General features: G+C 35.8%; 1 protein-coding gene across 1 annotated transcript in view; it reads left to right on the top strand.

Moving 5' to 3' along the window:
• The first annotated feature begins 448 nt into the window (after positions 1-448).
• Positions 449-24,714, top strand: part of LOC112047706 (terminal nucleotidyltransferase 5C) — a 214,693-nt gene continuing 190,427 nt past the window's right edge. The window contains exon 1 of the mRNA XM_024084911.2: positions 449-646. The gene's annotated coding sequence lies outside the window, so the exon portion shown is untranslated. The remainder of the gene's footprint in view (positions 647-24,714) is intronic.

The raw sequence follows: 24,714 nt of genomic DNA on the forward strand, positions 1-24,714 counted from the left end.
CTTTTGGATCTTTTGGTCAAGGTAACTGCGATATAGGATATATAATTTAGTTCATGTCATTACAAAGTTGCCCTTACTTTGGACTAGTTGCGACAGTGTGTCAAATATGTAGTACTGTCTTACAGTTAAGCCAAGAATCGCCAAGTCGCTAATTGGCACCCTCGATGCACGTATAACCAACTTCGGATCACAAAAACAGTCGAACGTATATCCCGAGGAATAATACGTATACCACACCCGAATCGTGACATCGATTAGACCGACGGCGCACGGTAATCTAGTAATACGGTTACGAAACTATAAAATATTGTGGAGTTAAGTTACATTACGTAGGCAAGTTGCGAATTGCAATTGTCCACTCGCCTACGGCCGACACTTGCGGCGCCAGCGCGAGGAGAGACTAGAACAGTGGAAGTTGGAACTAGCTCCAAGAGTCGCAGCCAGTACCGCGCCGACCGCCGCGCGGAACGAACGTCCTTCGCAACGCATCCGGCCCGCGCACCTGTGCACCTGTGCCAGTGTTTACAGCCACCCGAACACGTAAACAAACGGAACCGTCACGCGAAGTGCTGCCGAGTGAGATTCGAGAATTTCGAGATCCAGAGATTAGACGAACGCTGCGCCGAGTTACAGTTGCATTCTGCAGGTGCCCAGTTCTTTATTAATTGAAAAGTGATTGTAATGTGGTCACGGCCGCGGCTCACATGTCCGGCCCAGTTTTCACGATCGTTGCCTCCGACTTAGAATTCCACTGGTTGCTTTGTCTGTCGACCGATAGCCCGGTGCTACCGACGCCGACGTCCATGCGATGCCGTCGGCACACTTGTTGATTCAGTTTCACTGCCTCCGCTCCAATAATACAGTAGCTATAAGCCTTCTTCTCGAATGCGTAAAAAAACAGCACGTTTGAAAGTAGGATTACCTACGAACATTTAAAAAATGAGGGTAGACAGGACAACAGAGTTTTACAGTTGTTTAGAACCTGCCCTAATTAGGCCATCTGCTTAATTTTATTACTGTACATTTCGGATTTAAATACAAGACAATAATGCTATAGAGTATAGATAAAAGCTATAAAACAATTTAGTCATCCCTAAAATTTAACCCTAAAATTACGAATTACAATTTGCAAATCCTCTTCAGCAATTGGTACTAAATTATACAATTAGTAAGCTGTTTTCGTCAATTGTGTTTCATTGTGTTGCTATTAGGAAATGCTGATAATTGGAAAGTTACGAATACATTGCTGAATTTGAAATTACTAGTGAACTAAATAAGTTTTTTGCTATTTGGCGTATTTTGCGGGACACGTCATGTTGTTAATACAATATGTGTCCTGCAAAATACGCCAAATAATATGCATTCAAATAAAATTTCATGTTTTCTATATTATGTTCTAGATAAGTATATCTACAACTTAAACAATTGATGACCCATTTAGTAATTGAAAATAAAAATCTAACTATAGTGTAGAAATTCAAGCTTTTAAAAGAATTTCTAACGCGAAGAAAAGAAAACGGAAAAATAAGATACGTGAGACTGTGGCATGTTGCAATTCCTTGGAACTCACTCTCGCCGGCCATTCTTTAGCAAAGTTTAGCATATTAACTCTCAGCGATCAATTACTATTGAAACCTTATCGACACATAAATTAGCTGGACGTGACATCATTTATTTTAAATATGTTAGCGAGAGAATTTGCAATGCCGTCTAGTCTAGCTCAATACCAATATTGACAATAATTCGGTATTTATTTGTTTTAGCTACCTACCCTATTTTAGTCATTATCGACTCTTAAATCTAAATTAAATTTATTACAATCATTAGATACCGTTATCGATATTATGCTTTTCATAGCAATAAATATTTTGATTATTGAATCTTATTGTTCTTAATTTTTATGGTACATATTGGTCATGCCATTTTCGAATTTCTTATTAATTTAAAATCAGAGATGATTTTATAACAAAAGGGTAAATTTAAAAGAATCTGAGACTTTTAAAATTATAGTCGTAGTTTATTAGACTATATTTTGTTCAGATGTTAACTTTCTTCTTCTTCTTCCTTCAACTTCAAATTGATAATAATTGCATCTTAATACTTAATTAAAATGAATAAAATAAAAACCAACAAAAATTCGCTGCTTTAGCCTTGGTATATTAAATGTTTGACTTTCATTATTTGCATTATGTTGATTATCTAATGATGAGTTAAAATATTGTGTAATATCTGATGAACATTCAAATTAATTACGAGATTTTATGTAACGTTTTACATTCGAATTATAAAATTTGTTTAACTGTTTATCAAAATTTAGAATTAAGCAAAAATATTTACATACACAGAATTACAAAGTGAGCAAAGTTCAATCAAAAGTTCATTTTCATTTTATTGGAGCTATTACAAGACTAAGTACTAAATTGTAAATCTTTATTAAAATACGCTTAATATATGAAGCAATATATTGTCACAACAAACATGCCTGTGGTTTTAATGTTATGTGAACATAAACAAATATTATATTGGTTATAGCAGGCTTAAAGGCTAATAAATAACATGAATTATTGTATTTTAATTGTTTGTCACAACAATGTGATTTCTTGGTATTCCCCCAACGTATGCCTTATGTAACAATGATAGTATAGAAGTAAAATAATGCACAGTGCTGAATTCCTACTTTAATTTAAAAAAAATTCAGATTTATTTTGTAAAACAACTTTTTTGACTTGGTAGCAATTGGTAATTGATAAATATTTTTAAATATATTATTAATTTACTTTCAGAATATTATTTCTTAATTGTTTCGTTATAATTGATACGTCTGTGTTTTGTTCTAACTGTTCACTGAAAGATGAACACAAAGGTTGATAAAAGTCACAATAATTCTTTTTGTCTTGAAGCTTTTTTTCTAATTTGTAGGTATTTTCTTTTAGAGTTGTCTTGTTGTTGTTTAGATTACAGTTTGTAAAAGCCTCCAATATTTTATTTCAAACGATTTGTTCTGTATTTCGACGGGTTCAATTTATTTTGTGTGCCGATGTCTAGCTGCTACGTTAAATAATTTCGAGAGAACTTTCTCGTTAACTACGTCTCGCTTAATTATTGTTGCCCAAATATCCATCTTTTGTTCAATTTGTCGCCTCAATTTAATGAATATTTTAGGCTTTAGGACTCTCTATGTCTACGTCTGCGTTCTGAGTACACGTCAGATTTATTTATGTATACATTTATCTCGTTTTCTTTGATATATTTTTTGATAAAAATGTAAGCCGTCTTTTAAATATGAACATTATCTTTCTACTAAAGGAAAATAGGTGATGATAGCGAGCACAATAATAATTTAGCAGGCTGGGATTAGTCCCAGGGCCTCTGGGCCTTCCTGCTTCTTGTCCTCGGAACTCTCAAGCCTTAAAGTTTGTTGGAAATTATAGGTTAAACAATCTATCAACGCTCGATTACTTTGAAAAAAGTACGTTACGTTGATGTGTAAATTGAACATATAAGAACATTAATATATTAATGTTCAATAAGTTCCATGTCTACATTTACAAACAGTTATATACATATAAAATCATCGCGCATCGAATCATTTTTTTATTGTGACGGTTAAAAAATCACAGTAATAGTGTTTCAGGTACGTAATTGTCATTAAAGACATTGTTTAGCATTTGAAAGCCATTACGCCGGCACCGGGTTCCACATTGTGACCAAGGAAAAAAAAGAAATTCAATGAAATGTAATAAGTTGATTATCATGAAATTGGCTTAATGATTATTCATTCACGTTATGCTTTGAAATATATTTCGGTATCACGTTTTTTCACATTTACGAGTACTTTTAAACTTTAATTACCACCAACGCTCATAATAACGTAAAAATAATTTATTGTCGACTCAACTGTCTGAATAAACTGTTTCAATAAAATCAATTTTACTTTAAATGGTATCCTTTTAAATTATTAAAGTGGTGTTCCCAAAACCTCACATCAAAAAAGTGAAAAAAATAAATCTTCAGCTCATTGAAATATGTGCAAAAGCAAGAAAACAAGGTACAAAAATAAATTTATATAAATTTTTCACCAAAATGCTTTCAACATAACTTGTCACTTGGTAATGCACTCCGTCCGAGCTGAAGGAAATAAATATTTTGTCATTAGCCTGTTTTTAGATAGTTCAAATTTGAAATTCAATGCATTTTGTAAGGATGCAACGCGTCATTTATTATGCGATTCCGAACCTTGTGACCTTTCACATAAGGATCGAATATAAGCGTAATATTACAAATTGTGGGATTTATTAAATTTTATTGGTAGTCCATCAAGTCTCGGGCCCTCGATACAGGTTTAAAGGATGCTGCGGAGTTATATCATCGACGTTTTTGCTTTTCAGATAATCATTATTTATAGCCGTAGTGGGATTTAATAAAACAACTGCGCCAGCCTTTTTTCCTTATTTGGTTGTAAGTTTAATCGAGTTTAGTGTTGTTTTATTGTTTTTGTTATATCTAAATGTATTATTAGTGGCACAATTGGGTAAATTATATTTATGGCATAATTTGTAATAACTACACACTCGTACGTTTTGAATTTCTTGAATCGTATTCTATTTCAAGATTTTTAAGTAAACGAGAATCGATTCAAGATTCGAAATATAACCGTTAATGGTAAACCGTAACTTATCGAATGCTGTGCGAAATCTATTTGCGAATTGACAATTTACGACCTACAATTTTACGGTTTATAGCAATATGACTCTAATAGATTAAATGTTAAATCAAATAAAAATCGTTAATCAAGAAGTTAGTTTACAAGCACTATTGAGACATTATGTTTGTTTAATTATGATGAATTTAGTACCCGTTAAGAAGACTACTACAAGTTTGATGGGCTGGCAAGAGACTCGTCAGTTTATTTATTACTTCTCATTAACCATAGTAATTTTTAATTCCACTTGTGTTGTGAAAATGTAAAACTCCAGCCTCCAAAACTCATAATGATTACGTGTTTGTTTGCTTCTTGCCGTTATTTCATAATATGTATATACTAATATTATAAAGAGCTAAAGTTTGTGGTATTGTAAGGGGCTATCTTTGGATCTACAGAACCGACTTTGAAATTTCTTTCTACCTCTAGAAAGCCACGTTATTTGTAGGTGTCATAGACATAAACTCTATATTTTATCACCGTATTCTCACGGAAACTACGCGAGTAAAACGGGGGAGGGCTAGTAGTAGTGTATGAATTATTTTTTTAAATGTATTAACAAATGACTTTTTTGATCAGTATGATTTTTTTTGTATTTGTACTGTTTTTCGTCATAATATTTTATAATTCACTTGGTAAAGAAAGTATAACGTGGTTTATAGTGAAGATAGTTAGTTCACCATCCATAAGTAAAATTGCTGAATCAACTTCGTAACTCTTATCTATAGTTAGTGGTGTTTTATAGTTACTACTACTGCATGAGACCTAGACGCCCTCTTGTGTGTTATGAGGCATGGTTTTACTACTTTTTAAGAACCTTTAAAGATAAGTCACGCAGGAAATCGATAAGGATGTATTATTCAGGTGCATTTTTAATGTCGTGGGTTCGATAAGCTTCAAGTGAGAAATGTCTTACAAGTTAAAAAAAAAATTCTCTATAAAGTAACAATTCTAATTTTTTTTAGTAAATAAACTCTGTTAGAGTTTACTAACCCACTAGAATGGTAATGGTAGCGTAGGTAAAGGGCTGAGATTGGATTGATTTGGATTAATTAATGTTTAAATTAAATTCAATATTTTTGGCACATAACCTTGTTGCTACTACAGCGTCACCCTAATTTATAACATGAACGAGGTTTCGCCAGACTTTTTCATTGCGGTTTTCTTTACTTTTACTCTCTATAGCAGGCTTAACTAGGGTTATGAATCCTTTAGAATATTTTAATCTATGATAAGTTGCGTTTAACTACCGTGGCAGTAACCGGGTATTAAGTGATGACGCATTAAAAATGGCCAATGACGATCACGAAAGCAATTGCTTATTTATTTATATACCTGCCATTTAAATTGAAACGGACCTTATGTAAGAAACATTTATTTCTGCATTCAGTATAATTACATTATTAGTAGATAGATATGAGATTGAAAATCTTAATACTATATCATTATTTTAACTTCATATTTAGCATTAGTTTCTTTATCACCAACGTAATAGACTAAAAGCCTGTGATGCTCAGATCTTTGTTATTTTAAAAACCTAAAAAGTTATCAGCTCATGTTCTCATAGGTACGCAACAATTTAATTTAAGTTTTTTTTTTTTTCAAAGAAAGAAAGAAAAACAATGGAGTCTGGACCCTGGCGGCTTTGCAAGGTATAGGTTACATGTCCATGTATCGCCTCAATTGTCCAATCAGCATAATTTAATAAAAAAAATTAGTATTTTTTATATTTTTGAGGATATCATGAAAAATCATTTCCCAGATATTTTTGACGGCCTCCGTGGCGCGGTGAGACGGAGGTCCTGGATCTGCTGCTTTTTTAGATTATGTCAAGAAAAATAAAAAGAAGTTATACTTTATATTTGAAAGGCTGAGGGTCCTTAAAATTTGCTACTTCCAAAAGTCACTACGGTCCAAACTTCATAGTTGCATAAACTAACAAACTTTCAGTTTTTATAACATTACAAAGATCTGGCACCTACTGGCTTTTAGTCTATAACCAATTTACTTACCTCATAACATCTTCCACGTGTCTCCGATGCAGCAAAGTGCAAATCAGACATGACGTGGGAGGCGTGGGCACAATGGGCATACAACCACGCAGTCTTAAGGATCTCGATCCCTGAAAAAGTCGAAGAAAAATTTTCCATCAAGTTATTTGTTTTCAAAGCGTTTCTCGAGGCACGAGGCACCTTTGACCCCTAAATAATACATTTTCAAGAATGAAAATTGACAGCTCTCTGGGGATGTTGCTTTTATTACTACCATCTCATATAATAATAGGCGTATTATCGTTCAAGGTCGTTGAGTCAGCAATAGCTTTAACTTAAAGACGTGTAAGGGTTAGAACTCATCTCACGAGCAGTACGTTTGTGGCGCGTGTGTTGTGGACTACACTTTCTAATGGATACAACTATCTATCTGCAGCTACTCGCACGAAGAAACAACTGGAAGAAACGAGTGATCCGACGCGACCGAGAGTTGCATCAGATGGGGGGGACACTGTTGAATCTATACACACATTTTATAATACATATTTACATTTACCTATTTATTACAATTTTACCTAGAAAGTTAATATAAAGTTGCCAAAAAATCATCATCATCATCCTCATTAACTACCCATATTTGGCTTACTGTTGAGCTAATTCTAATAGTGCTGACACACAAATTGCAGTTTCCATAATATTTGACTGACAGCGGATGACATCCTGAGTATTTAACTCAGACCAATTAAATATAGACCTATATGGCACCCATATTCACCAATAAAATTTTCTGTAAATTTTTGAGGGAAAAGTGGTAAACTCACACATGGAAATTATTTAACACCAATAAATATATTGTGTCTTTAGACTATAAATTTGATTCGCAATACATAATTTTTAGATTTTTTAGATTCGTTACACAGAATATTCGATTACTTGATCGATGTTTTGCGGTTCCGGCTTAAGAATCGATTTTTTTAGAAATTGTTTTTATTACAAACTAGCGGACGGCCGCGACTTCGTCGCGTAAAATTCAGTTTTTCGCAAATTCCGCGGGAATATATGTTAATCCAAAGTAAAATCTATTTCCTTTCCAAATTTCAGCCAAATCGCTTCAGTAGCCGCAGCGTAAAAGAGGAACAAACATACACACTTACACACAAACTTTTGCCTATATAATATTAGTGTGATTTGATATAATTAATTTAGAAATACTTAAAAATGAAATGAAACTTCATCTTTTATTAACGTCTAGCGATACGGGTCTTTATGGAATTGGTCTGAGGTATTATATAAACGTTCCGTTTCATACTAGCATAAATATATTTTAACACCCATGACTCAAAACGTGGCACCATTCATTTGACTCTGTAAAACGAAACGTCTTTTTGTAAGCATTGAGAGAATCAAAAAAAGTTTAAATATATTTCACGCATTGGACAATAAACGCTCGAACGGCTTGGCCAAGTTAAAATGACCATACAGTTAAAATTCGACGTTCGTTGGTCGATAGTCTAATAAGTAATAGTGGTATAGTGAGGGTTGGGTAGAAGTACCGTATGGGTAGAGTAGGGGTTGGGATTGGGTAGGGTAGTGGTATGGTAGGGTAAGATAGGTTTACGATAGTAGTAGAGTGTAGGTAGGGTAGATGTATGATAGGAGTAAGGTAGCAGTTGAGTAGGGTAGGGTAGGCGTATTATAGTGGTATGGTAGGGGTAGGGTAGTGGTATAGTGAGGGTAGGGTAGGGGTATAGTAGTGGTATAAGTATCGTAGGGGTAGTGTAGGGGCTAGGTAAGTGTAGAGTAGGAGAAGGTTAGAGTAGAGGTAGGGGTAGGGTAGATGTATGATAGGGAAAGAGTAAATGTATGGTAAAAGTATGGCAAGTTTAGGGTAGTGGTATGTTAGGCGTAGGGTTGAATTATCGTAGAGGTATGGTAGGGATAGAGAGTGGGGGTTGGGATAGAGTAGGAGTACCTAAGTATCTTCGTCAACTTCTCAAGTGAGAATTCATTGATAAATTGTAATTGTTTTACTTGGATTCTTATTAATATTATTTTTGACATATTTTCAAAATTATATTTTTTTATCTTCAAAAGTAACACTTTCGTACGTACAGATACTTACTGAATGCTGAAAACAGAGAGGTTGACAGAAAATAAACCTTAAAGTTAGTTTATTTTTAATGTTGATTTAATATTAAAATTATTTCTGTTAAAACTTTGCAGTTTTGATTTACTATATTTATTAAACACAACTAAAGTGCTTTAAAAATCTATGCCTTGCTTTGTCTTTAATATTCCTTGAGAACTGATAACTACAGAAATATACCTATGTATGTGTGTATTATGGAGTCACGAAGCGGGGTTTTCATCTAGTATTAGTATAAAAGGATCTCTATTGTTATTATTATATTTATGAAACACGAGAAATCGGAAAGGTAAAATTGACATCCGATCTCCACGAGCGGCAAGGTCGTTGTTCAATCAAAATACAAGTAACTTGATATGATTTTTTTTTATTCGCCGACCTCTCTCGCTCGGTTAATGTCTAGCCCTATTGCCAACAGGTCCGGGGTTCGATTTTTAGCTTGAATTTATTTTTCTAAATGGTATTGATCATAATGTCAATTACCCGTGTAACGAGTGGGACGGACAGCAATTGGTTGCAATTTGCAATCATAATTATCACCCCTCCCATGACCCCCCCCCCCCCATTGTATTAACGACCACCCCCCCATGCCGAGATAGCCCCGTGAATATGACCTCTGCCTCTGATTCCGGAGAGTGTGGGTTCGAATCCGGTCCGGGGCATGCACCTCCAACTTTTCAGTTGTGTGCATTTTAAGAAATTAAATATCACGTGTCTCAAATGGTGAAGGAAAAGCATCGTGAGGAAACCTGCATACCAGAGAATTTTCATAATTCTCTGCGCATGTGAAGTCTTCCAATCCGCATTGGACCAGCGTGGTGGACTATTGGCCTAACCCCTCTTATTCTGAGAGGAGATTCGAGCTCAGCAGTGAGCCGAATATGGGTTGATAATGATGATGATTAACGGCCCAATATAGGGCCAGGCCTCCCATAGTCGAGCGGATATAGAGTGTAGACCCATCACGCTTTCCCATTGTAGGTTGGTGGGCTCAGGCTGATTGTTAATTACCATTAGGTGTTAATGAAACAGTCCAGCAGATAGTCTATATGGTTTTGGGTCCCAAGTTCCTGGTGTGGAGTTCTGTGCTGGCGCGGGCTATGAAATACTGACTTTGAACGTTTGTGGTTCAGACGGTCATTGTTTATCATTAAAATCTTATAATGATCTTTAAAAAGCCAAACATTATAAGCCCTTGGGGCATTAGAGCAGCGTGGTGGGTCAAAACACCATAGCCGGAGGGGCCGTTGGCTGATAAATATGATAAAATGCATAGTCATAAAATGTTAATAAGTTAGCAATCTGTGCGCTTAAGTTTCGACCGAGTTGACCACTCGGTCGAAGCGCACAGATTTAGCGAATAGTTCAGTCGGTGACTTGGTGTATTTGGAAGTGATTTGTATGTATTTGTATAGGCACAGAATAAAGAATAAATCCAGAATAAGTCTTTGCGGTGTTTTTTTAACAGCATGGTGAAGCCGGTGAAAACCATAAAAAATAAAAGTCACTCGTCTCCTTGACATCCGCACATACAAACTTTTTCCATAATTTGTATTTCAAAAATTAACACTAACAATAATTACGTAAATTAATATAATAATTAACAATTACCAATAAAAAAATACTCCGTCCTTTTTCTTTTTAAATATTTAAAACATAAGACATCATTTTTCTTGTATAACATTGAAAGTTACTGATACGACGCTTCGTATCGTACTGACTCGAGAATGTATTCGTTTTTAACCGACTTCAAAAAGGAGGAGGTTCTCAATTCGGTCGGTATTTTTTTTTTTTTTTTTTTTTTTTTTTTTTTTTTTTTTTTTTTTTTATGTATGTACACCGATTACTCAAAGACGCCTGGACCGATTTCAAAAATTCTTTTTTTGTTTGAAACGGTATAGTCCCCATTTGGTCCCATTGGCATCATGTCAAGATCTGATGATGGAATCCTGAAGAAATTGAGGGGAACTTTCGAAAATTATATGGGTGTCTAGTGTGTTCGTAAACTTTTCCATTTAGTACTTTTAAGCACTACAATTTCATGAAGGTTTAAAATCGATCTGATGATGGAGCCATAAAACAGACGAGGGAACTCCTCGGCGATTTACAGCAGTTACCTTGTGTTTGGGCTTGATTAATTTGTATTAATGAGAACTTTCCACATAGATAGGTTGTGACTGTCATTTAGGGGTTTGGTGATGAAGACCAAGGACAATTAAGGGAACTCCTTAACAGTCTACAGTATCTACCTTGTGTTTGGCCTTGATTAATTCGTATTGCTGAGAACTTTGTACCAAGATGGGTTGTGACTGTCATTAGGGGTCTGATGATGAAGACCAAGGTCAATTAAGGGAACCCCTTAACGGTGTACGGTAGCTACCTTGTGCTTGGGCTTGATTAATTTGTATTGCTGAGAATTTTGTACCAAGATGGGTTGTGACTGTCATTAGGGGTCTGATGTGTTCGTTTGAGATGAAATTTTACACTAAAAATGGAAAAATAATAAAAATTTTAATAAAAAAAATACAACCGACTTCAAAACCAAAAAACGTACCCAGTAAACTAAAAAGCGAAAAATAACATCATAATATGTTCTACCTGCTGATCAGTATGAAGGCGGTGCTTAGCCGGTGTTGTCTTGATTTAAGCCATTTCTGACAGGACCAAATGAAACAACACTGTTTGCAAAATCTAAATGGCTTGAATTAATACATCACCGGCTAAGCACCGCCTTCATACTGATCAGCAGGTAGAACATATTATGATGTTATTTTTCGCTTTTTAGTTTACTGGGTACGTTTTTTGGTTTTGAAGTCGGTTGTATTTTTTTTATTAAAATTTTCAATTATGCATTTGAAGCGGCTACGACACCGTCGTGTTCCGTACGCTCTATCTGTTTAATCTGTGTCAATATTTTGAGTTTTTCGTAGAATATGATATGACAATCATGCAATCGCATGACCTTGTGCTATTTTTACTCTGTATTAAATAAATCGGAAACAAAAATGCAACTGATTAGATTATTTAATTAATTTGGTATTAGGGTTAACAGCAGTTTTATTGAAGCCGGAAATGTCCTAGATTTTTTAATGACAAATTTTCTTCATAATCATCATAATGAATTTATCAGAGTATTTGATGGCCCACCGGGGGGTATGGAGCTTCAACCAACCACGTAGGTAACATAGCCTAGCAATGTACGTTTAAAGGGGTGATTTTAGTTATTATAGTTTAGATATATAACTAATGTTGTCAATACGATTATCCATACTAATATTATAAATGCAAAGTAAGTATGTCTGTCTGTCTGTTACCTTTTCACGGCAAAACGGCTGAACCGATCAAAATTAATTTTGGTATTATGATAATTAATGGAACCTTGGAGCAGAGCATAAGGTCTTTTTATTCCTTAGTCAGAGCTTTTTTTATTCCTTAAATAAAAAGAAAAGGGGCGAAATAGGGGTTGAAAGTTTACATGGAAAGTCGAATAGAATAGAATGAAAAACCTAAACCCCGTTTTGAGGTTGAATTTTAAAATTTCTTAAATCACATTATTATTATTTTTCATGTTTTATGCACAATGCACAAAAATGAACGAACTAATTTGTTAGGGAGGTAGTTTATAGTTAGTACTTATGTGTCCACTAAGAACTCATTTTTCGATAAGGCCGGATAAAAGAGGTCTAAAGACGGACGAAGTTGAGGGCGTCCGCTAGTGCTGTAATAATAACTCAGAATTTTGAGTGACAACCTTAGACCGTTACACAAACATTCCGTATTTCTCTATGCTTCCGTGCAAAGTGGGTTTACTATTTCGCGGATAATCTGTGCATTTAGTACGAGCTTGCTAATTTCAGGGGCGGCGATGAGAATAAGAGCCTCTACACACTAGCGTTTGAGACGCAGCGATTATACAGTGTCGTGTGAACATCGCTTTGTTGTGAATAGCTTGGTGGTATGTAGGTACCTACTGTTTTGTCGGACAATGTCTCTCATATTCGGATTTGTTAATGATTACGAGCTTATATATGCAAAATTGCATTAAACGAAACTTAGTTTGCTGTGTTTATACTATCTTGTTATTTTAGTGGTTAGGAACTTAGGACTTGTACATATGTTTCCTGTGGTTAGGTTAGGTGGAAGTTGCTGATTTTACAAATTATCCATCTATAGTTGGATGCAATCTTTTGACGTCTCCGAAATAAGGTGCGGGTGACCCTAAACATCTGTAATAGCCCAGTGGATATGACCTCTGCCTATGATTCTGGAGGGTGTGGGTTCGAATCCGGTCCGGGGCATGCACCTCTAACTTTTCATTTGTTTGTATTTTAAGAAATTAAATATCACGTATCTCAAACGGTGAGGAAACCTGCATACCAGAGAATTTTCTTAATTCTCTGCGTGTGTCAAGTCTGCCATTGAGAAGAGACTCGAACTCAGCAGTGAGCCGAATATGGGTTGATAACGAACGACCCTAAAGTGTATATAATCGCTACGTCATACAAAAGTCAAGACGCGTGACGGCGTAAGACGAGTTGGGGTAGTTGGGAGGTGCGCGCGGGGTTGTGTGTTACCGGTTACACCTAAATCCTTGTTGTATTGCGATGTTCGGAAATGTATGTATGTAATAAGCCGTTTCTGAATCGCGAATTGTATAAATAGCGCTTATCGTTGATTTGACGTAGAAATACAGTCTATAGATATAGATAGCTATAAATAGATATTTTTTACGATTTTTTTAAATAAATATCTACGTGGAAGGACCAGTGTGCCTAGTGATAGTTTTCAATATTTTCATACTGTGACTATCGCGTTGATGTAAACGTGATTTTTTTGTAATTGAAAAAGTTGTGTAGTAGTGCCACTAGATGTCGCTGTTTCAATTCCTTAGAAATTCGTGTTTACGTTAACGCGATAGTAATAGTATCAAACTCACTAGGCCCTCCGATGACCCAACTAAAGTTGACGTAAGCATCACAATAAAGCGCGACACAGTGAACGCTGGCGATAACCAACCACCAGCTGCCGGGACTAATCGATAATAATCGATTCATTTCTAATTATAAAAAATAGAAAAATTATTCATGTGAAAATTAAATGATAAGCAAAAGAAAATATTTGCTTTTGCTACATGAGCTCTTATTAATAAAAATATTGTTGTGGTAGTAACCCTAGTTTCCCACCCATAAGATAGAAACTTTTTAAGTATACTAAAGTAAGTAATTATCGGTTACGGTTGAATTTCTTTTTCCAATATGGGCCCTTTAAAATTAAAAAATAAATTTAAATCAGTAAAAAGTTACATATTATGTTCACATAAAAAATATACACGTGGAATTGTTAACCTTAACTCTGTTTTGTTGGTTTAAAAAGACAATGCAATAATATCATCATGTAAAATTATTAATCTAAGATCATCATCATACCAGCCGATGGACGTCTACTGCAGGACATAGGCCTTTTGTAGGCACTTCCAAACATCACGATACTGAGCCGCCTGCATCCAGCGAATCCCTGCGTCTCGCTTGATTACGTCAGTCCACCTGGTGGGGGTGTCGGCCAACACTGCGGTTTCTAGTGCGGGGTCGCAAGTCCAGCACTTTTGGGACCCCAACATCGATCGGTTCTTCGAACTATGTGCCCGCCCATTGATTGCCACTTCAGCTTCGCAACTCGTTGAGCTATGTCGTTGACTTTGGTTCTTCTGCGGATCTCCTCATTTCTGATTCGATCACGCAGAGATACTTCTAACATAGCTCTTTTTCTCTTGTTGAGATGACTCGTAGACACCTAGCTAGGTACTGCAGTTTCACAGCCTTTGACTGAATCAGCAATGCTTCATGGTTGTAAAAACACTTATTTCGCTGTGTAAACATTAAATACACACATCATACACGAGAGTATTGTGTAGCTACACCTACGCGATATAACAGTGACGTCGTTTAGTTGTTTCAAATCCTATTATATGCTGTAAACGAGCTTATGTCTGCCTACTGCGCGCTGATTCGTTATGACATTGAAATCCATGTTGTACGCGCCAAATGCACTTTAATGGTAGGCGTCCACACATCCCCATCGTACGTATCGGACGCATCGCATCCAACGGACTTTAGTATTCTGTGTATAGAAAGCCATACAAATGCGTCCACTGATCCGTATCGTATGGACGACGGCCTCCGTGGCGCAGCGGTATGCGCAGTGGATTTTCAAGACGGAGGTCCGGGGTTCGATCCCCGGAGGGGCCGGTTGAGGATTTTTTAATCGGCTTCCGAAGCCTCCCACCAGCCAGACATGAACCATGTCTGGCTGGTGGGAGGCTTCGGCCGTGGCTAGTTACCACCCCACTGACAAAGACGTACCGCCACGCGATTTAGCGTTCCTGTACGATGTCGTGCATAAACCGAAGGGGGTATGTGTCAGCTATCTCCCTGTAAAATATGTCGTAATATTAACGGGACATCCTGTATAAGTATAAATAAAAACCAAACCTTTCAGAATTAAATACCCCTGTCTGTTTATTGCATGAAATGTGATCTAGTGCGTTATGATCATAATTACGAATAGGTTGCCTAAAAATCTCCGCCAAACTATCATTAATAATAGTTAATATTGGGTGAAGGGCATTACTAATTCAGATGTTTGATTGTTTTTTTATATGCATTGAATAGTCTCCGCAAATACTAAATCGATTTGAAGAATTCTTTTACTGATGGGAAGCTACACTATCCCAGAGTGCTCTAAGCTATATTATATTTTCAAAAAAACCATAGGGATCTTTCTTAAAACTCCAATAGTGTAACCCAAGGTGTATAAATTACCTAAAATATTGTTTGCAGGGTAGGGGTACGGTAGGGGTAGAGTAGAGGTAGTATAGGGACATATTAGGGGTATGGTAGTACCTACTAAAACCTTAAGTGGTTTTAGTAAAAGCGAAACTTGACGGAATCCGCCAGTATCATTAATTAGATTATATTATGTACAAGAGAACTATAATTTCGTACCTTCAAAGTTTCTCGATGTATGTCTGGAACAACAATAAATTAATATAGACGAGACCATTACTAGAGGTAATGTAGTTAATAAAGAAATTGCGAAAACCAAACTGCTGGTTGTCCGCAATAATTACTTTGTACTAATAGAACACGTAACTTGATACATTGTAGCGCCTTCATCTATTATGTATTAGTTTTGCTGACCTAACCCAACTGATTCTCTTTAGCGAAACACACTGTTACGAGTAGGTGGCCATCATGTTTTAGAGAATACTTAAAAATAAACTTAAAATGGTCAGTGATTTTAAAATAACTGTGTTTTCTCGAGTAAATTATAGTTATTAATTTACTCAATCTGAGTTCTAAACCAAGTACTTACGATATTATAACACAAGCAAGCTTTTTTAAACTTTTGCATGTATGTCTGTCTGTCTGTCTGTCAGCTAAGGGCTCTGGAACAGTGGAAACGATTTTAATGTATTCGCTGGACAATAGGGGAGGTTAGTGAGCCACATATGGGCTACATCTTCGAATACCGGCTACGATAATTACGTGGAAAAATTATACTCGATAAAATATAGTTAATTTTTCTGGGTTGCCATAATATTATGTAGTTCGCATTATACATATAATGTAGTTAAATAAATAACACATATATGTAGAGAAAATATTGAAATAGAAATAAAACAAAAAAATATTGCAGGATTTGTCCTAAAATTTTGATTATATATAGGTCTCCTAGTTATGGATTGAAAACAGTACTCATATGGTTGGTTTGCTGTGGAATTACTCTAGAATTCATTAATATATCTAAATAAACAACTATATTATCTTCACCGCCTTCAAACCGATCAATAGAATTCAGATTCTGGAAGTACAAACAAAAAATAATTAAAATTGGTTAATAAATGCTGAAGTTATGAGGTACCTACCAAAAAAAATAAGTGTCGTATTGAGAACTTTCGGCTTTTTTTTGAAGTCGGCTGATAATACATTATAAAACATTATGACACTGTATCCGCCAACCCACATTGGAGCAGTGTGGTGGGTCTAAGCTCCATATCCCGTCTCTTATAATGAGAGATGCCTGGCCTGTAGTGTGCTGTTAAATATTAGGTAAATAATGCTGAAGCTTTGTTAATCTATGTTGTAAACTATATTAACTTGTAACTAATATTGTAAAGCTAAATATTTATTTGCGTGATTGAACACGCAAATCTCTCTACTGGTCCGAATTAAAAAAATATTCCAATGATAGATAGCCCATTAGTTAAGGAAAGCTATAGGGCTATACATAGGAGCATCAGGTTACGTACAAAAACATTTTACGCCAGTGAAATTGCGGGTCACAGAAATATTGTAAAATCGTAACCCTACATTGTAAACTATGAACATACTAAATGGGCCTATATTCTGAGATGCGACTTCAATCCCTACAAACTCGATTTAATATTTTTCCACGATCTCAAAATAGATATTTAGATATTATTTAAAACCACCATATTTGTAATCATTGACCAAATTAAAATCTATTTGGACACAGAATACTACATGGCTTGGAGCAAGCAAACCTGGGACTTTATGAATACCAGCCAAACATAAGTTAGCCAGTATCGAGGCAGGCTACATTGTAGCAATTGAAAGAGCAAACAATGTCGTCTAAGTTCGATAGGTATTAGGTATGGCGTACGGGCCAGTTGTAATGCTCTGTGATAAAGCCAATATGGCCGGAATGCCAAGGCCGCGTTGGCGTTTTTCTAGTTTCCCGGCCAATAAAAAGAAAAAAATGGCGATAGGTATGCAGGAAACATTATATTACTTCGGCTATTAAAATTGTTTTAATAGAAAAAGTTTCTTAGAACGAATTATATGAGAACCTTTTTGTTGGTGTTTTTTCGGAAAATGGAACAGATTTGCGTTTGTATTTTCTTCATTAGAATTATCATTTTTTTATTTCTTGTTAGTTATAGGAGTAGGCACCCGAAGTAATTATTATAATCGAATACGGACTAAAGATTCTGTTTCTCGATGTAATTTTTTTTTTAAATTTGGATATCAAATTCAAGACGATTTCAAAATGGTCAATATCATGGTCAAATTAAAAAAAAACCTACAACTAGGAAAATGATGTAGGATACCTATGTATATTAATCGCTATACAAAATACGAGCAGGTTAGGAAGACGTGGTTTGTTTTTATTTTCTCAATTATTTACTTTTTTTATTTATTTCTTAATGTTAATAAATTTTCTTTGTATTTAGTGTAATTTTGTTTAGCTGTGTGTCACATGGGTCTTGTCTGTATAAAATGCAAGACATATTATTATGCTGAGTTGTACAGTTGTAACTTCGTTTTTTCTAGTTTACAGACAGATACTTATGTCTTTAGTGTAAGATTGTCTATAACAATTAATTTACAAATAATTCAATTTTCTTCTTTCCTTCATATACACCGTACAGGTACCTATATTGTGCGAATGTGATGCCGCGCTAAGTTATAAGGCTTTTGCGACAATCTGTCCTAATTTATTATCAAAACAGGCTTCGACATACAAAGATAACCAACGGGATTATCTCTGAGGGCATAAGCTGTTAAGGCTTCATCGCTAAACCTACGCAGATGTAGATAGCCTATCTTTAGGTACACTAATCAATAATTTTGCGAATGAAAAATAAAGACGAGGTAATAGAAAAGGAGCAGAAAGGGAAACTAGAGAGAGATCTAGTGGTTTAATCAAGTGGAATTCACTCAAGTCTATGGAAGTCGAAGACCCTTTCAGTGGCGTACCTATACCATCTAATTACTTGTTTGGCTTGTTAATTTATTGGATAAAGCCTCAGAAAAATGGTCACTTTGTAGTTTTTCCTTTCGAGCAGGGGGTTCGTGATGCCAGCCTTGTATAATTAGATCATGAACGCCCTGCCAATTCGTCACAGAAGAAAAAAAGTGTGTGTCAGCTCCGATGCACGAATGGAATTTACTCTTTCAGATCGACTGTCTGAATATTTATATGTTGCCCCGCAGCAAACATTATGTACGTCTCAATATTGATGCCTGAAAAGTAAAAGGTGCGCAACCGAGGAGTAGCAGGCCGCGGCGTGCGCCACATGCGTGCGGGTGCGCATGTGCACACTGTTGGCGGCAGTGCACGGTGAAAGGTGCGCAGAATAGGTTTCGCACAAAAAATGTAACGCTGTCAGTCGTTCATTGAATTTTACTGCCCTTTTTTCATACTGGGATATGAAAAATCGAATCTTATGGAGTAAACTCCAAAAACGTAGTAATAGTATATGTGTGGTTGTGTATGTGTGTATGTGTGTGTGAGTACGTATCTGTCTATAGTAAAATACTGTTGTGTTGTGTGCACAACATAAACAAAGTTTGAGGTTTGAATGAGCACAGCGATCGTCCGCTTGCGTCACCGCGCGGTGAAAGTGAAGCAGATCGCGGCTCCTTTGTATATAGCTGTATGATATAACAAAGTCCTCTCGAACTAATTTCGATCACTATCTATTTTACCCACCAGCCAGCATTGGAGCAGCGTGGTGGGTCTAAGTTCCATATAAAAAGGCCTATGATAATTATACTATATTTTTTTTATTTGATGCCATTTAGAGATAGTGTACAAGTGTGTGCATATGCACTCTCTCACGAACTCACCGGTTCTTTATTGTAATGTTTCATAAAAATTAACTTCATTTTTTTGCTTTAACCATTCCAAGGTTAAAGTACTGCTCTGTTGTAGTTGTAGATACTTCTGGTTTGGTTTTGGCTTCTGGTTTTCCATTTAGACCTGCTTGTTCCGCCACCTACAGCTGCAGTTCGAGTTCGAGTTGTTTTTGGATTCGACACTTGTTTTCATGAAATTGAAATTATGATTTCTTATTTCACAACATCCAAATACGAGATGAATTAAGGACGTCATTTTTCTACCATTTTAGATCGCGTATTAACTTATCTACATTAGTGGAATCAATAGAGCCCAGAAACAGCTCCAAAATGTTTCTGATTTTAAATAACATAAAAGATTAAGCTTTCTGAGGACTTCCTGAAAATGCTCGTTTTATGTATTCGTTTACTCCGCTAATGTTCTCTAACGGTTGTCTTTCCTAAATCGTGTCTTACTTGAAAATATTAAAAAGTCATCCGTCAGTATATGGCAGGTTGATCCTAAAAATACAGTAAACAAATCTTTATAAATTGGATTACGTCAGCGCTCGCGGGATCGCGTTGGGATGCGTCGCAGCCTCCGACGCCGCGCCGCGCATACTGATGCGGTGCTTGCGCGGCTGGATTACGGGCTAACCAGTGGCGTGCACAAGGTTTTTAACCAGGGTATGCACTATGCACAGGGCACTAATTGTATAAAATGGAAAATTCCTCCAATACAGGTGCGTAATAAATCCTCAGGGTTTTGCATTTGTGCATCTATGCACATTTGTGCATCATTGCAATTGTGCATCTATGAAGTGCACACCACTGGAGCTAACCATCGTGGCTATCGAGGAAACTGTCGGATGCAAACCAAATTCATCATTAGCAGCTATTTTAACAATCCATTAGGCTCGATCGATCGATGTGCTTATAACTAAGTGCGAGTCGAATTTACCTTTAACTGTCTAACACATATAGCAAGAGAAAGATAAAGGTGAATTCCAAACTCGCACTTAAACAAGACATAGTTATAGAATAGCAGTACCCGCGTAAGCCTATAGTGATCTTCGACGTATGGGGGTGTAACATCACATAATTATCAGCCCCGGAATTTCATAAAAGAAAGAAAACTCATCAATTTAATAGCCTAATCCAAGACTCGAACTCAGGATCTTGTGATTCAAATCAAATCTGATTTGGATGAGTTTACGTTATTTAAAGGCATCAGCCAATTCAGTTTGTGTTACCTTGAAAAAGAAATTTAATATAACAGCTAGAGTATTTGATTAATTCTGGCCCATTAATCCCTTTATCTAAATTGGCTGTGACATACATATATATGTATGTATGTAGGTACGTAGCCTGCGATATCGAGTCGCATAATATTATGGTAAAATTGTACCGATAAATTAACAGCGTATAGATAAGGAAAGCCGCTACCAAATGCGACCAAAAAACCGCAAAGAAACCGTTTTCGATTGCAATCGTTGATACACATACGCGCGGGCCACGAATACCTCGTTGTAGCGACAATTCCAACGGTGCGAAATGTATGAATAGAAATACAGAAACATTACGGTACGTGGCACAGAAATTTTACGAAGGTCTATACGGGAGTCGGTAATCACAAACGGAACATTACTCATGTAGCGTCGAAACAGCACTGCATATCTAAAAGTACATCTTCCTTCTCTTCCTTCCTCTTTTAAGTAGTAATAGTAGTTTATAATATATTTAGTATAGAATAAAGAAATTGTTATTGTTGTTAAAATAATGTAAAAGTTATGTAATCATTAAAAAAATTAATAAATATTAATTAAAAAATAATAATTGAAATTGAAAAAGTTTTTAACATCAGTAGTTTTAAATGTAGAAGAAAGGAAAAAAAATAAAATACGATTATTCATTTACATACGATAAGTGCTTAATCAGTTCCAATAGGCCAGTTTTCATTATTTTAAATTACGTATTATGTTTAAAAGATTGTTTGGGCATTTTTACGATGGGAAGTATTACGAATACGATTTTTATCTGTGGTGCTGAAAAGTATCTCTTGGTTTCGATTTAGAAACGGGTGCCGGTAAATGGTAATTACAAGCATTTGAGATCTAAAATCCATGTCTCGTCAATCATTTATATATTATGACAATAAATACACTTTGATCTGGCAAGAATAGACGCGACGCTATACGTATCGCCGATCACGTTTCCGGTTGCCGTGGCCCAGCTATTAGTGCAATACGAAATACAAATACTCTTTTAGCTAGATATACGATTTAAGACTTTATCTATATTGTGTTAGAGCATATTTTAATTAGGTAATAAGTTTTAGTGCGTAGCTAGTGAACCAGTCTGCCTTGGGACAGTTACATTTTGTTTCTAAGGGCGTATAGGTATATGGGAACGGCAGTTACGGTTTTTGCTCGTTGTGTTGCCAATATACATTTTTGTCATTTTAATTTGATAGCTTATTCGGTAAAAATTTAACGGTTATCTAAATATTTTAGAGAACGATTTTGAAGCTTCTAGTAACTGTAAGTTTTTTTTTTAATTTTAAAATCATCATTATCGTCTATTGAAAATTTCAGCCAAATCGGTCGGCCAAGTAGTTGCGTAGGGTTTCAATAATACACATATTCAACTTAAACTTTCGCATTTATAATATTAGTAAAATATTAGTGGAATTGTAAAGACATAATAAAGTCGTAATACGTAACGTAAAAGTCGTAAAACTTAAAAATGCACCTACCTCAATACAAGTTTACTTAGCATGAAACATAGTTTGCATATCTCATTGAAACATTTACCACAAGAAAAGTGGGAATTATAAATACTTAATACCTAGGTACACTAAAAATGCCAAGGCTGTTTGGCGGTGCTTAGTGATAATTGAAATATTTCAATACATACATTATAACATACTATCGAGCAACTCGCGGAAGAGTAGACATAGTTAATCGTCAGCCCCATGTTTTACTATACTGCATCTGCTTAATCAAGTTGTCGTATTCTAGAACGTCGTCGTATACACCTCATCTTTTTCTTGGTTTTTCAATAGTGTATTTTTGTACTTTGTACTTTGTGAGTTTTTAGTAACTGAGAAGTGTTTGCTCATGGGGAGTTTGCCTTCGAGTTGCAATGTTAGAGCTGATGTGAGTCTGTTTAAATTAACTATTCGAATATCCGAATAACAATGAAATGACTGCCGTGATCTAGAATTTTATAATTCACTACGCCTGTAACTAAGAATAATTTTACAAGCGTATGCGCTTTCAAGTAATTCTTTAAATACTCAAATTATAGAGAGGAAAAATTTGATTGCTTATTTGTTTACATCGAATAGGCTCCGAAACTACTTAACCGATTTTAAAAATTCTGTAACTGTTGGGAAGCTACACTATTTCCGAGTGCTATATGCTATATTTTATCCATGTATTCCCATCGGAATGGGAACCAAGTCTGCTGTAAGTAAATAATGTAAAGAGAAAAAATGTTTTTGTGTCACATGTCCATAGTATCGTGTTAGACAGAGAGAGATTGAGACGTACACTATAGAATTAAAACATTGTTACTTTGATTAGTGTGAATATTTGTACACTTGACATAATCAAACTTGAATACTAGACCCAGTGGTCAAGTTATTTTTCCATTACAATATGTATATTCTCTCCTCTCGGGCGAGGCCTTGTTGTCTATGTATTATAACTACATACAAACTAACAGTAATAATTACAAAAACGCGATTATTATTCCAATTTGCACGCCGTAATAAATTGTTTCCAGATATTAAGCTATTAAAATAGCATTTTAATCAGTGTTTTTGTTCGCTCCCTAACTAACATATTGATGTTTGGTTGACAACAGTTTTTCATCATCATCTATGCATGTTTATTTATCTCGAGAAAATCTTCATATCACCCGGGGGTTAGGTTATTAGTGGTATACACCCTGTGCCTAGAACACGTGAATCGGTCGATTCCGGTAATAATAATTATTGAGCTGTGATAGCCCAGTGGATATGACCTCTGCCTACGATACCGGAGGGTGTGGGTTCGAATCCGGTCCGAGGCATGCACCTCCAACTTTTCAGTTGTGCGCATTTTAAGAAATTAAATATCACGTATCTCAATCGGTGAAGGAAAACATCGTGAGGAAACCTGCATACCAGAGAATTGTATAATTCTCTGCGTGTGTGAAGTCTGCCGATCCGCATTGGGCCAGCGTGGTGGACTATTACGGCCTAACCCCTCTCATTCTGAGAGGAGACTTGAGCTCAGCAGTGAGCCGAATATGGGTTGATGACGATATCATTAACTAGTGATCGGTACAGTCATAAGGCCAACCTGCTTTGATGCAGTATGGTGGATTTGTAGGTAGTTGTCTGCACCTGCAGTGGGAGCATGTCTTACTGATCCTCAACTTGGCTGGGAATTGAACCAATGATTCGGTTATTGAGGACCCAAATGAAAGGTCAAAGCTTTTTTTGTATTTTTACAAAGTTAAGAACCAGTCTTGGAAGCCTTGGTAGAATAAATTTCCGACTATGTTTAGTACGATTAAACAAGAAACCTCGACAAATTAAGTAATTGATGTTCTAGCTTTCGAACTTAAAATACCACCGGTTGGTATTTAGACAATGTTTCATAATGTGGCGTAAATATGATTGTTTGTTGATAGCTGCCTCCTTGGTGCCGTGGTTAGTCTCTACAGTTTAAGATAATGATCCTGGATTCGAGTCGGGGTAAGGCTATTAAATAATAAAGTATTTAATACCAGTCTTCTTTCCATAAAACTTCTTAGTATTGAATACTTGGTAGTGTACCTGCGGAGAGCATGTCAGCCTTCCATCGCGGTCATTATTACTAATATCTTAGCTCACCAACCTGAGATGGATCAGAGTGGTGGGTTGAAGTTCAAGGTCGTTGCTAATGATCACGGTTCTAGCTCGTATTTTTAGCATTGCTTTAACTAGCTAGAGGACTAGGTAAAATGTAAATTATCCTTTAGGCATGAGTTTTTTTAAGAAGGCTTTTCTTCTACCCTTTCCAATTAATCATTTCACTTAGTTAGAAAAAGGAGGCTTGGTCCTTTTGTGAACCATTAAATAGTCTGATAATGATGATCGCAAATGTGTTATGATTGATGTCGCAATTTGTTGAATAATAAAACAAAGCGAATATTACAAAGTGCCGACATTATACCTATCAGTGTAAAGTGCGAACTGCGAAT

Source organism: Bicyclus anynana, chromosome 12, assembly GCF_947172395.1.
Source record: "Bicyclus anynana chromosome 12, ilBicAnyn1.1, whole genome shotgun sequence".
Classification (NCBI taxonomy): domain Eukaryota; kingdom Metazoa; phylum Arthropoda; class Insecta; order Lepidoptera; family Nymphalidae; genus Bicyclus; species Bicyclus anynana.